The sequence below is a fragment of the Mustela erminea genome, chromosome X, assembly GCF_009829155.1.
Source record: "Mustela erminea isolate mMusErm1 chromosome X, mMusErm1.Pri, whole genome shotgun sequence".
Taxonomy (NCBI): Eukaryota; Metazoa; Chordata; class Mammalia; order Carnivora; family Mustelidae; genus Mustela; species Mustela erminea.
Genome location: NC_045635.1, coordinates 22,210,518 through 22,222,867, shown reverse-complemented (window position 1 = coordinate 22,222,867; position 12,350 = coordinate 22,210,518). Strand labels below are relative to the sequence as shown.

Sequence of the window (12,350 nt, the reverse complement as noted above, 5' to 3'; positions counted from 1 at the left end):
GTTTCTCCAGCACACCCGTGGGTGGTACGTCTACTTTTCCCACCCCAAAGTCCTCTGAAAGTGTGCCTGGTCCCCTTGACTTTGGTGATACAAGATGGGAATTCCAATTCCATTCCTATTTTTCAAATGACTCTCCTGAATCTGCTGTGGTGTTATTATTCAGCTGTGTTTGTTCCCTCTAGTCTAATGTGGGGGTGTTCCGTGCTTTCATGCAATGCCCAGGGGAAATGATCCCTACAATTGTTGCCTGTGTCGTGTGACACCCTGGGCACTTTACAGGGCATTTCTTCCCATGCCCAACTTCTGTGTGCTGATTAACTGAAAGGTGTGGACAACCTGCCCTGCCTCCTTGGCATTGGTGCTCCCAACTCCTGCTCTTTCATGGAAGTGGAATCCTAATTCCACCATTCTTGTTGAAATATCTCTACACAGCCTGCCCGTTGCCCAGGGTCTACAGGCCGATTGCTTCCTCCACACTGATCTCGGGGCCCTTTAGGGCTTCTCCAGGATGCCCGTGGGTGGTCCTTCAAGTTTCCCACCCCAAAGTCCTCTGAACGCGTGCCCAGTCTCCTTAACGTTGGTGGTACGAGATGGGAATTCCAATGCCATTCATACTGTTGAAATGTGTCTCCTGACACAGCTGTGGTGTCATTATTCAGCTGTGTTTGTTCCCTCTAGTCTAGTCTAGTGTGGGGGCTGTCCGCGCCTTCATGCAATTCCCAGGGGCAATGATGCCTAGAATTCCTGCCACTGTTGTGTGACACCGTGGGCAGTTTTCAGTGCAATACTTCCCATGGCCAAATGGTCTGTGATGACCAGCCTACAGTCTTCCGAAAGCATGCCTGGCCTCCTTGGCGTTGGTGCTCCAAACTCTTGTTTCACGTCATTGGAATCCTGATTGCACCATTATTGTTGAAATATCTCTACTCAGCGTGCTGTGGTGCCCAGGTTCCACAGGACGGATGCTTCCTACACACTGTGGTGTGAGCCCTCCGGTGCTTTATCGGAATCCCTTTTGTGGTACTTGTATTCTGACAGCCCCGCCACCCTCGGCACATGGGAACGGTTGTGCACTTTTCACTGCATTTTTCGCATTCCCGGGTTCACTGTGGCTGATGAGCTTAACGACCCCTGAAGCTTGCCTGGTGTCCTTGGCTTTGGTGCTGTACACTCTTTTGGTGCACGAACGTGGAATCCTAAATCCATTAATGTGGTTGAAATGTGTCTCCCGAATCTGCTGTGGTGTCATTACTCAGCTGTGATTGCTTCCTTTAGAGTGATCTGGTTGCGTTCGGTGCTTTCATGGAAATCCCGGGGAAATGATGCCTAGGATTCCTGCGAGTGTTCTGAGACACCTTGGGCACTTTTCAGGGCATTTCTTCCCAAGCCCAACTTCTCTGTGCTGATTAACTGAAAGGCGTGGAAAGCCTGCCTGGCCTCCTTGTTGAGGATGCTCCCAAGTCCTTTGTTTCACGTAATGGGAATCCTAATTCCACCATTATTGTTGAAATATCTCTACTCAGTCGGCGATGGTGCCCAGGTTCCACAGGCCGGTTGTTTCCTCCACACTGATCTGGGGCCCCTTCAGGGTTTCCCCAGGACGCCCGTGGGTGGTACTTGAAGTTTTCCCACTCCCAAGTCCTCTGAAAGCGTGCCTGGTCTCCTTGGCTTGGTTGCTACACGAATGGAATCGTATTCCATTCATATTGTTGAAATGTGTCTCCTGAAGCTTCTGTGTGGTTCTTATTCAGCTGGGATGGCTCCCTCTAGACGGATCTGGGGGTGTTGCGTGCTTTCATACAATTCCCATTGGAAATGATCCCTACAATTGCTGCCTTGTCTTGTGACACCCTGGGCACTCTTCAGGGCCCTTCCTTCCAATCCAGACTTCTCTGTGCTGATTAATTTAGAGGCGCATAAAGTGTGCCCAGCCTCCTTGGCGTTGGGGCTCCCAACAGGTCCTATTTCAGTATAATCGGAATCCTAATTCCACCATTATTGTTGAAATATCTCTACTCAGAGTGCCTGGTGCGATGTTTTGCAGTCCAGTTGGTTCCTCCACACTGATATGCGGGCCCACCTTGGCTCCTCCAGTTTGCCCGAGGGTGGAAGTGCTAATATATCGACCCCAAATTCCTCTGAAAGCATGCCTGGTCTCCTAGACTTTGGTCCCACAATCTGTTTTGTTGCACGTAGTTGGAGGTCTAATACTATTCATATTGTTGATATGTGTCTCCTGAAACTGCTGTGTTGGCATTATTCAGCTGGGCTTGCCCCCTTATACTGATCTGGGTGTGTTCTCTGCCCTCATGCAATTCCCAGGGGAAATGATCCCTAGAATTCCTGCCACTGTTGTGTGACACCGTGGGCAGTTTTCAGTGCAATTCTTCCCAGGGCCAAATGGTCTGTGATGAGTAACTGAAAGTCTTCAGACAGCATGCCTGGCCTCCTTGGTGTTGGTTCTCCAAACTCCTTCTGTGTCATTTATTTGGAATCCTAATTCCACCATTCTTGTTGAAATATCTCTACACAGCCTGCCGGTGCCCAGGGTCTATAGGCCGATTGCTTCCTCCACACTGATCTCGGGGCCCTTTTGGGTTTCTCCAGAACGCCCGAGGGTGGTACGTCTACTTTTCCCACCCCAAAGTCCTCTGAAAGTTTGCCTGTTCTTTTTGACTTTGGTGGTACAAGATGGGAATTCCAGTTCCATTCATATTGTTCAAATGACTCTCCTAAATCTGCTGTGGTGTTATTATTCAGTTGTGTTAGTTCCCTCTAGTCTAATATGGGGGTGTTCCGTGCTTTCATGCAATGCCCAGGGGAAATGATCCCTACAATTGCTGCCTGTGTCGTGTGACACCCTGGGCACAGGGCATTTCTTCCCATGCCCAACTTCTGTGTGCTGATTAACTGAAAGGAGTGGACAGCCTGCCCGGCCTCCTTAGCATTGGTGCTCCCAGCTCGTCCTGTTTCATGTAAGTGGAATCCTAATTCCACCATTCTTGTTGAAATATCTCTACTCAGTCGTCGATGGTGCACAGGTTCCACAGGCTGGTTGATTCCTCCACACTGATCTCGGGGCCCTTTAGGGCTTCTCCAGGATGCCCGTGGGTGGTCCTTCAAGTTTCCCACCCCAAAGTCCTCTGAAAGCGTGCCTGGTCTCCTTTACTTTGGTGGTACGAGATGGGAATTCCAATGCCATTCATACTGTTGAAATGTGTCTCCTGACACAGCTGTGGTGTCATTATTCAGCTGTGTTTGTTCCCTCTAGTCTAGTCTAGTGTGGGGGCTGTCCGCGCTTTCATGCAATTCCCAGGGGCAATGATGCCTAGAATTCCTGCCACTGTTGTGTGACACCGTGGGCAGGTCTCAGTGCAATTCTTCCCATGGCCACATGGTCTGTGATGATCAACTGAAAGTCTTCAGAGAGCATGTCTGGCCTCCTTGGCGTTGGTGCTCCAAACTCTTGTTTCACGTCATTGGAATCCTGATTGCACCATTATTGTTGAAATATCTCTACTCAGCCTGCTGTGGTGCCCAGGTTCCACAGGCCGTTTGCTTCCTCCACACTGATATGGGGCCCTTCAGAGCTTCTCCGGGATGCCTGTGGGTATACTTCATGTTTTCCCACTGTCAAGTCCTCTGAAAGCATCCTGGTCTCTTTGGCTTTGGGGCTACAAGAATGCAATTCGAATTCCATTTATACGGTTGAAATGTGTCTCCTGAAACTGCTGTGTTGTCCTTATTCAGCTGGGATGTCTCCCTTTAGACTGATCTGTGGGTGTTCTGTGTTTTGTGCAATTCCCAGGGGAAATGATCCGTGCCATTGCTGCCTGTGTCGTGTGAAACCCTTGGCACATTTCAGGGCATTTCTTCCCACGCCCAACTTCTCTGTGCTGATTAACTGAAAGGTGTGGACAGCCTGCCCAGCCTCCTTGGCATTGGTGCTCCCAGCTCTTCCTTTTTCATGTAAGTGGAATCCTAATTCCACCATTCTTGTTGAAATATCTCTACTCAGCCTGCCTGGTGTTCAGGTTCTACAGGCCGGTTGATTCCTCCACACCCTAAAGGGCTTTTCTAGGATGCCTGTGTGTGGTTCTTCTACTTTTCCTACCCCAAAGTCCTCTGTAAGCGTGCCTGGTCTCCTTGACTTTGGTGGTACAAGATGGGAATTCCAATTCCATTCATATTGTTGAAATGTCTCTCCTGAATCTGCCTTCGTTCATTATTCAGCTCTGTTGGTTCCCTCTAGTCTAATGTGGGGTGTTCCATGCTTTCATGCAATTCCCAGGGGAAATGATCCCTTCGATTGCTGCCTGTGTCATGTGACGCCCTGGGAACTTTTCAGTGCATTTCTTCCTATGCCCAAATTCTCTGTGCTGATTATTTGAAAGTCTTCATAAAGCATTCCTGGTCTCCCTGGCTTTAGTTCCACAAACTTTTTTGTTGAACGTAATGGAATCCTAATTCCATTAATATTGTTGAAATGTTTCTACTGAACCTACTGTGTTGTATGATTCAAGGGTTTGATTGTTTCCTGTAGACTGATCTCAGGGTATTTAGTAGCTTTATGAGATTCCCAGTTGAAATAATTACCCCTTTTCGCAGCACTGTCGTATGACAATTGGTGCATTTTTCAGAGCATTTCTTCTCATTCAAGGCTTCACTATGTCTGCTTAAGTGCAAGTCTTCAGAATGCATGTGTGCTTTCTTTGGCTTTTGACTTCCAACACCTTTGGTGCATTTAATTTGAATCCTACTTCCATTATCATTGTTGAAATATGTCTCCTGATACTGCTGTGTTTCATGATTCAGTGGTGCCATTGTTCCCTTAGACTGCTCTGGGCACCTTCAATTTTTCTAGGCGTTTCCCTGTGCAAATGATTACTAGTATCCCACCAGTGACATATGGAATCTTATGCACTTTCCACTGGGTGTAGTCGCATATCCAGCTTCTGTGTGGCTGTGGAATCCTTAGTACTCAGGAAGAGCTCCAATACCTGTACTGGTTGGCTTTGATGATCTTAGCAACCTTTCTTTCTGTATTTGGAATCCTAATTCCAGTAATGTCCTTGAAATGTGTCTTCTGAATTTCACATCTTGCCCTCTTGTCATGAGCTGATTCCTCCTTGCTTGCCCGATCGGGGATATTTCTGATGCTTTTCTTGTAAGTGGATCATCACAACCAAATAGTGTGGTTTGACATACTGAGATCCTGACGGCGAGTGATGAAGAGAATAGTTTTCTCAAACGTCAGCACCGAGGGAGTCCTTGGAGGGCTTCTTGAAGAACTGCACTGCCTCCACTCTTCTTTCCAAGGTAGGTCAAGGTTGGAGGGCTAAAGACCTTGCCATGCCTCCCAGTCCCACAGCACCGCTTACCCCAGGGACCTCACTTTGGGAACGCCTGATCTGCTCCTGAGTTAATGTCCTACTACACCCATGCAAACATTGTCTGTTCAGAAGGTGGACTAGCAGACAACGTTGTTGGGTTTTCTTTATCCTATTCTTTCTTTCTTTTTTAAAAAATTTTTGGGATAAAATTGTCAGGTTAATGACCCACACTCCAGGGTGGTCTGCTTGGGTAGGACACCCGTGAATTAGGATTTCCCCAAAGGTTCCAGGCTGTCAAATGCTGCTGTTTGGGCCCTGCAATTTGACAGTTAGGGCGTAGCTCACTCACCCTTGGACATCTTTACACCGAATCTAGACTCTGGTCCTGTGACAACTGGTGAGAGTCCCTGTGTTGTGGGCCAAGCATTGTACTGAAGCTTCTGTTTTTCGTGTCACTTTAGCCTCACCGAATGGGGAATGGAGAAGAGTGTGACCCTCTAGCAAGAAAAAGGAACCAAGGCACCAAAAGAAATGACTTTGTTGGGGCCACGGGAAAACTGGTCGCAGAGGTCGGCGAGGAATCTAGTGTGGCGCAGGGTGTGCTCTTGAGCACGGCGCGGAGGAGGTGTCATGCCTGCTAGAGATCCGTGAGCCGTTATCCTTCTGGGCAAAGAGACATTTTCTCCATGGTCCGTCTGAGTCCACGGTGGTACGCAGCCTCTGCTGTTCTGCGGTAATCTCACGCGTGTCTCTCTCCCTCTTGGGGCAGATGTCCAGATACATCGTGTGTACCATGAGTTCCAAAGTGTTTGGCCTGAAGGTGCTGTGGGTCAACCAGGGCCTCAAAGGGTGGGTTGCTCTGCATGTGGAAAGCTGTAGCACCTCCTACATGAGACCTTAGCACCGTGTGCCAAAAGCCAAAACCACACGTGGCACATAGCCTCCTCCTTTGATGGCAGATGCTGGGTTATCTTGCAATGGACCTGCACTGATGGCCCCAATGGGCTGTCACTCACCTGTCATCCCAGAGCTCCAGAAGCTTTGCTGGGGAGGACCTTGGAAGCAGAACTGCAGAGGGTTCTTTCTGCATGGCACCTATGTCCTCCAACGTCACGAGCTAGCGATGGGGGGAGAGAGAGAGAGAGAGAGAGAGCCAAAGCTTCCATCTGCTTGCCTCTGTTGCAGGCCAAGGGCAAGAGGCCTCAGATACTGTATCCCTGTGAGGCCAGCTCTGCGGATACTCAGTGCAAATTCAGTGAGTGAGTGGCTCATAGTCTTCTTCTGAAGCAAAGAAGCTTCCCCCAGACAATCCACTGGTCCAAAGAGTCCCGCTCAACATGGGCATCCCACTTAGCGTGGGAAGTCATCCTTTATTTGCATGCTCTCTGAGAACCATCAGGAGGGTGCAGAACCCGGAGGGAACTGACGGATGTTCCCTGGGTGGCGGTGACTGCGTGTTCCCCGAGAGCCCATAGTAAGACAGGAAGACACGTTGGCCTCCTCTGGAGCCTCCGGCTAAAGGATGAGTGAAGATACTCTGGATTCCACATGGCACACAGTGAGTGTTCTCCCACGCCCCGTACGATCGTTTCTCACACGTGAACATGCGTCATGTCTGGGGAAGGACGTCTGCTGAACCCCTTCCTGTACTCTCAGTGTTTAAGGCCCAGTATGTCCGAGCGGGCCTTGGGACTGTGCACATTTCCCGTGAGCACGGCGGATCCCACATCTTCCAGTCTGACTGTCCCCCTCGGGTGACCACGAGTGGCACAGGCAAGGCTGCCCCGGGAAGGGAGGCTACGGGAGAATAAGACCAGTGCAGATATCCTGGGAAGCAAGAGATTCCTGATTCCGGGATCCGAGGGCCACGTGTCAGGTGAACAGACTAGCCCACAATCTCCCCACGCTTGGGAAAAATGAATAGAGTTCCCATTCGAGTCTGAGCCTAGTAAGGGAAGTAGAACTTGAATGTGAAGTCAAATACGGTGTCCGTATCAGTGCCGTGTAGTGCGGTGTGGATGTTAATTACATGGAATTGCGTGGAGAGCAGATGCTTCCCCAGTGGCGCAGGGAGAAGGCCCGGGGTCTGTTTCTCAGTCGTCTCTAGCCCCAGGGCGGGAGGTAGGTCGATGTGAGGTGTTTTCCAGAGATGTCTGGGGACAAGGCCTTTTGCTCTTGTGTGTATGTATGTATGTATGGTTGGCCAGGGGAGGCAGAGAGCAAAATGGGCTGGGACCCCAGAGATCTGACCCAGCAGCAGGTGCCCGTACCTCCTGGGGCCCTGGCGATCCCACCCCTCAGGATAACCACAAGTTCAGCGTGGGGAGAAACAAACAAACAAAAAGGCAAAAAGTCCACGCTTCCGTTGTTTTTCTGTTGACTTCCCAAATGCCTTCCCTTTGCAGAAAATTTTGATTAGGAGGAGTGACCGCGGGAGGGATTTCCTCAAGCTGGGCTCTCACTGCGATCCCTGGTGTGCTTTTAAGTCCACGTTGTTTGGGCCCCCTTTTGCCTCTGAGTGTCTGCCGGGGTGGGTGTGGGTGGCTATAGTGGGCATCTCTGTATGGAAGAGGTGGCCAGGGGTCGCCGACCCGAGGAAGGGACTGTGGCGTGACTGCTCTGCTCTTCGAGTTAAGGTCTGACTGTGCCAGGGAGACACAGCTGCCCTGCCCCCTTAGCAAGAGCCACATAAACGGTTTAAAACGGAGACAGACAGGCATGCAGGCGGGTAGGCAGATGCACACACGTAACACACACACGTGCACACAGGCACACAGACACACTCCGATAACCTTCCGAGACTCCTAAGGTCTTCAAGGCACATCTGTCGTCTGTGGGCCCCTGCATATTTGCACTTGACAGAAGGTCTCAGTCAGGTGACTGTTGTGTGGCAGGCCACACTCCAACACAACTGAGATAGCTCTCTCACTGCCCTTTGACAATCGTAGGCAGAGCCTGAACTGTGAGTCCATGAGGAGCAAAGACGGCTGCTGGGTTGTGGGCCACACGTTGTACTGAAGCTTGTGTTTTTCATCTCGTTTCCGTCTCTCTTCAGGGCCGACGTGTGGAAGCTTGGCCCCTGTAGGAGCATTGGAAGCGGAGGGCGTAATCAACTGTCCTCAGGCCCCAGGGTTGGGAAGCGTCAGAGCTCCGCCTGGTTCCTGGAGAGCCAGACCCAGAAGCTCTGCTCTTGAGCAAGATGACGGGCGATTTCACAGCACGAGGAGGTGCCTGGTCTGGGTCCTTCTGGGCAGGTCGTTCCCTTGTCTACGGTCAGTCTGAGGCCACTGCAGTATGCAGCCACTACTGCATTGTGGTCACTTCAGGCCCTGTCTCCTCTCCTGTGGGAAGGGAAAGGACATTGGCCCCTACTGCCTGTAGTGAGACGCATTGTGAGTGAAGGTCTGGTGGTCAAACATCTGCCCGGAAGCCTGCGTTCAACCGGGTGTTGAAGGCAGCGGTTCCTCTGAATGCTCATCTGGCCAGAGACGACCAAGGCCAAGCGACGAAGTTGGGGAATTGCCCCACTCCCACGTTGTGAAGTGAGGTGACAGACGGTGACGGTCTTGCCGAAGGACCCGGCCAGCAGCGCTTCTGCAGGCGTTCGCTCTTCACTCAGCAAAGTGCTGTCCTGGAGCTGTGGTGCAGCAGGATGCGGGCGAGACTCTTTGCAGGCAGGTGTGTCCCTGTCAGGCATTTTCCCAAGCTCAGGAGGGAAGGAGGAAAGATACTTTGCCTTTGCGTGGAGCCAATTTGAGAGGCCTCGGGGCCTTTGCCCATCTCCGGGCCAGCCCAGCAGGAAGTTCACAGGGGACACAGGGAGTGGTGCTCCAACCTCTGAAAAGAAAGAGGCTCTCCGGGAAAGCCTGTTGTCCCAAGATGGCTCTAGGTGATGCCTTCTCCAAGGACACACTGGAGATGATCCCTGATTGACAGCTTCTCTGAGGATGTGGAGGTACTCACTCTCGCCCCCCTCAGGAAGCTGTATAACTCACCGGTGTGGCAGTTTCTACCACACCCACCACCCCCCCCACCCAGCACCCTTTAGGCTCCCAGGATTGGCTGCTCCAGAGGTGCAGAAGATGTCCTGTCCAAAGAGGATCCTCTTCAAGGTCACCGCATCCTAGTAAGTGGTTCCTCCCATGCCATTAGGTGTTTAGCTCATGGCAGCATGCACTATGGTCACCAGGGAGGCTTGTTAAAACTCACATTGCTGGTCCCCTGCTCCAGCCCCAGATTTTCTGTCCCAGTACTTAGTTACCGAGTGCGATGTGGGCCCTCTACGCTGGTAACGAGTTCTTACGTGACGTGGATGCGGCTCCTGTGGGGCACCACTGCATTGCCTTCTAGGGCCTGTGTTGGTAGGAGGTTTTCTGAGAATTTCATCTCAGAAATTCTCTGTGTGAGAATCTGTGTGGGTGAATCAGGATGTTGGAGATTCCTGAGCACACTCCCTCTGACTGCCTACTTGCAGGAATATTCTGGCAGCAGCCATGTGGCCATTGGTTTTCCTCTACACTTAAGTGGAATAAAATCATTCTATTTTAAGAGAAAACATGCAGAGGGAAATGGCATTTTAAGTGGCAACTGGGGGATGTGTAGATACTCTTTATGCTCAACCAATAAGTCGTGTAGTTCATAAATTACTCATCTAGCCCACAAACCAGCCCCACCCTAAATCGTCTGTTGCAACTACCCCATCCCATTGGGGGTGTCGTCGTTGGGGTTTTTGAAAAGCATGTTGGCATCAAACGTGCAGCAAGTGTGCTATGGATTTCAGAGGTTTAGAGAAGAGAAGTGATGCAGCCTGTTTGGAATCATTCCCATCCAATCACGGTATTAGTTACTCGTTCCCAGTATATACTAAGGATGTATATGCAAATTTGCAAAACCACTCCTTACTCTGTTGCTTTCCTTTCTTCCAGAATGCGATTCCCTGCTCCTGGCCTGATCTCTGGATGCTGCTCTGCTTCCACTGGAGTCCCTGTGGTCACTGGGCACCTTGTTTTCCCAATGGTGACATGTGGACAATGTGTTCATGGTCCCGTGCAACATGTCTTGTGCCCAGCTCCGCTGTAGCCACTTGAACCAAAGATTTCAGAGACAGCACCGGCTCACCTTGGTTTTCAAGATCCAGGTTTGTGACATTCCAGAGGTTCCATGGGGAGTCCTATAGGTCGTACGCAGTAGTTTCCCCACCAGGGACATGTGGAAGCTTATGTACTTTCACTGCATATACCCCCATCCCCAGCTTCTCTGTGGCTGCTGAATCCTAAGAATTCATGAGAATTCATTGAATCCTAAGAATTCAATCCTAAGAGCTCCTGTATCTGTGCTGGTTGGCTTTGCTCGTCCAAGCTACCTTTCTTTTGGTATTTGGAATCCTAGTTCCGGTAGTGTCCTTGAAATGGGTCTTCTGAATTTGACGTCTTACCCTCTTAGCGTGAGCTGATTTCTCCTTGCTTGCCTGATCAGGGGCATTTCTGATGCCTTTCTCATCAGTGGAATGTTGCAGCCAAATCGTGTGGTTTGACATATTGAGATTCTGACGGCGAGTGATGAAGAGAATAGTTTTCTCAATCTTCAGCACCGAGGGAGTCCTTGGAGGGCTTCTCGCAAACCACACTGCCTCCACTCCTCCTTCCGAGGTAGGTCAGGGTTGGTTGGAGAGCTAAAGACCTTGCCGTGCCTCCGAGCACCACGGCACTGCTTGCGCCAGGGACCTCCCTTTGGGAAAGCCCGATCTGCTCCTGAGTTAATGTCCTACTACACTCATGCAAACATTGTCTGTTCAGAAGGTGGACTAGCAGACAATGTTGTTTTGCTTTCTTTTTTCTTTTCTTTCTTCCCTTTTAAAAAAAATTTTGGGATAAAATTGTCAGGTTAATGACCCACACTCCAGGGTGGTCTGCTTGGGTAGGACACCCGTGAATTAGGATTTCCCCAAAGGTTCCAGGCTGTCAAATGGTGCTGTTTGGGCCCTGCAATTTGACAGTTAGGGTGTAGCTCACTCACCCTTGGACATCTTTACACCGAATCTAGACTCTGGTCCTGTGACAACTGGTGAGAGCCCCTGTGTTGTGGGCCAGGCATTGTACTGAAGCTTCTGTTTCTCGTGTCACTTTAGCCTCACCGAATGGGGAATGCAGAAGAGTGTGACCCTCTAGCAAGAAAAAGGAACCAAGGCTCCAAAAGAAATGGCTTTGTTGGGGCCACGGGAAAACTGGTCGCAGAGGTCGGCGAGGAACCTAGTGTGAGCGCAGGGTGTGCTCTTGAGCACGGCGCGGAGGAGGTGTCATGCCTGCTAGAGATCTGTGAGCCGTTATCCTTCTGGGCAAAGAGACATTTTCTCCATGGTCCATCTGAGTCCACAGTGGTACGCAGCCTCTGCTATTCTGTGGTAATCTCACGCATGTCTCTCTCCCTCTTGGGGCAGATGTCCAGATACATCGTGTGTACCACGAGTTCCAAAGTGTTTGTCCTGAAGGAGCTGTGGGTCAACCAGGGCCTCAAAGGGTGGGTTGCTCTGCATGTGGAAAGCTGTAGCACCTCCTACATGAGACCTTAGCACCGTGTGCCAAAAGACAAAACCACACGTGGCACATAGCCTCCTCCTTTGATGGCAGATGCTGGGTTATCTTGCAATGGACCTGCACTGATGGCCCCAATGGGCCATCACTCACCTGTCAACCCAGAGCTCCAGAAGCTTTGCTGGGGAGGACCTTGGAAGCAGAACTGCAGAGGGTTCTTTCTGCATGGCACCTATGTCCTCCAACGTCACGAGCTAGCGATGGGGGGAGAGAGAGAGAGAGAGAGAGAGCCAAAGCTTCCGTCTGATGCCTCTGTTGCAGGCCAAGGGCAAGAGGCCTCAGATACTGTATCCCTGTGAGGCCAGCTCTGCGGATACTCAGTGCAAATGCAGTGAGTGAGTGGCTCATAGTCTTCTTCTGAAGCAAAGAAGCTTCCCCCCGACAATCCACTGGTCCAAAGAGTCCCGCTCAACATGGGCATCCCACT

General features: G+C 50.8%; 1 long non-coding RNA gene across 1 annotated transcript; it reads left to right on the top strand.

Moving 5' to 3' along the window:
- The first annotated feature begins 4,703 nt into the window (after positions 1-4,703).
- Positions 4,704-11,522, top strand: LOC116583433. The gene is made up of 2 exons (XR_004282723.1): positions 4,704-5,319; positions 11,461-11,522. It is a non-coding gene; the product is annotated as an uncharacterized LOC116583433 (long non-coding RNA).
- The last annotated feature ends 828 nt before the right edge of the window (positions 11,523-12,350 follow it).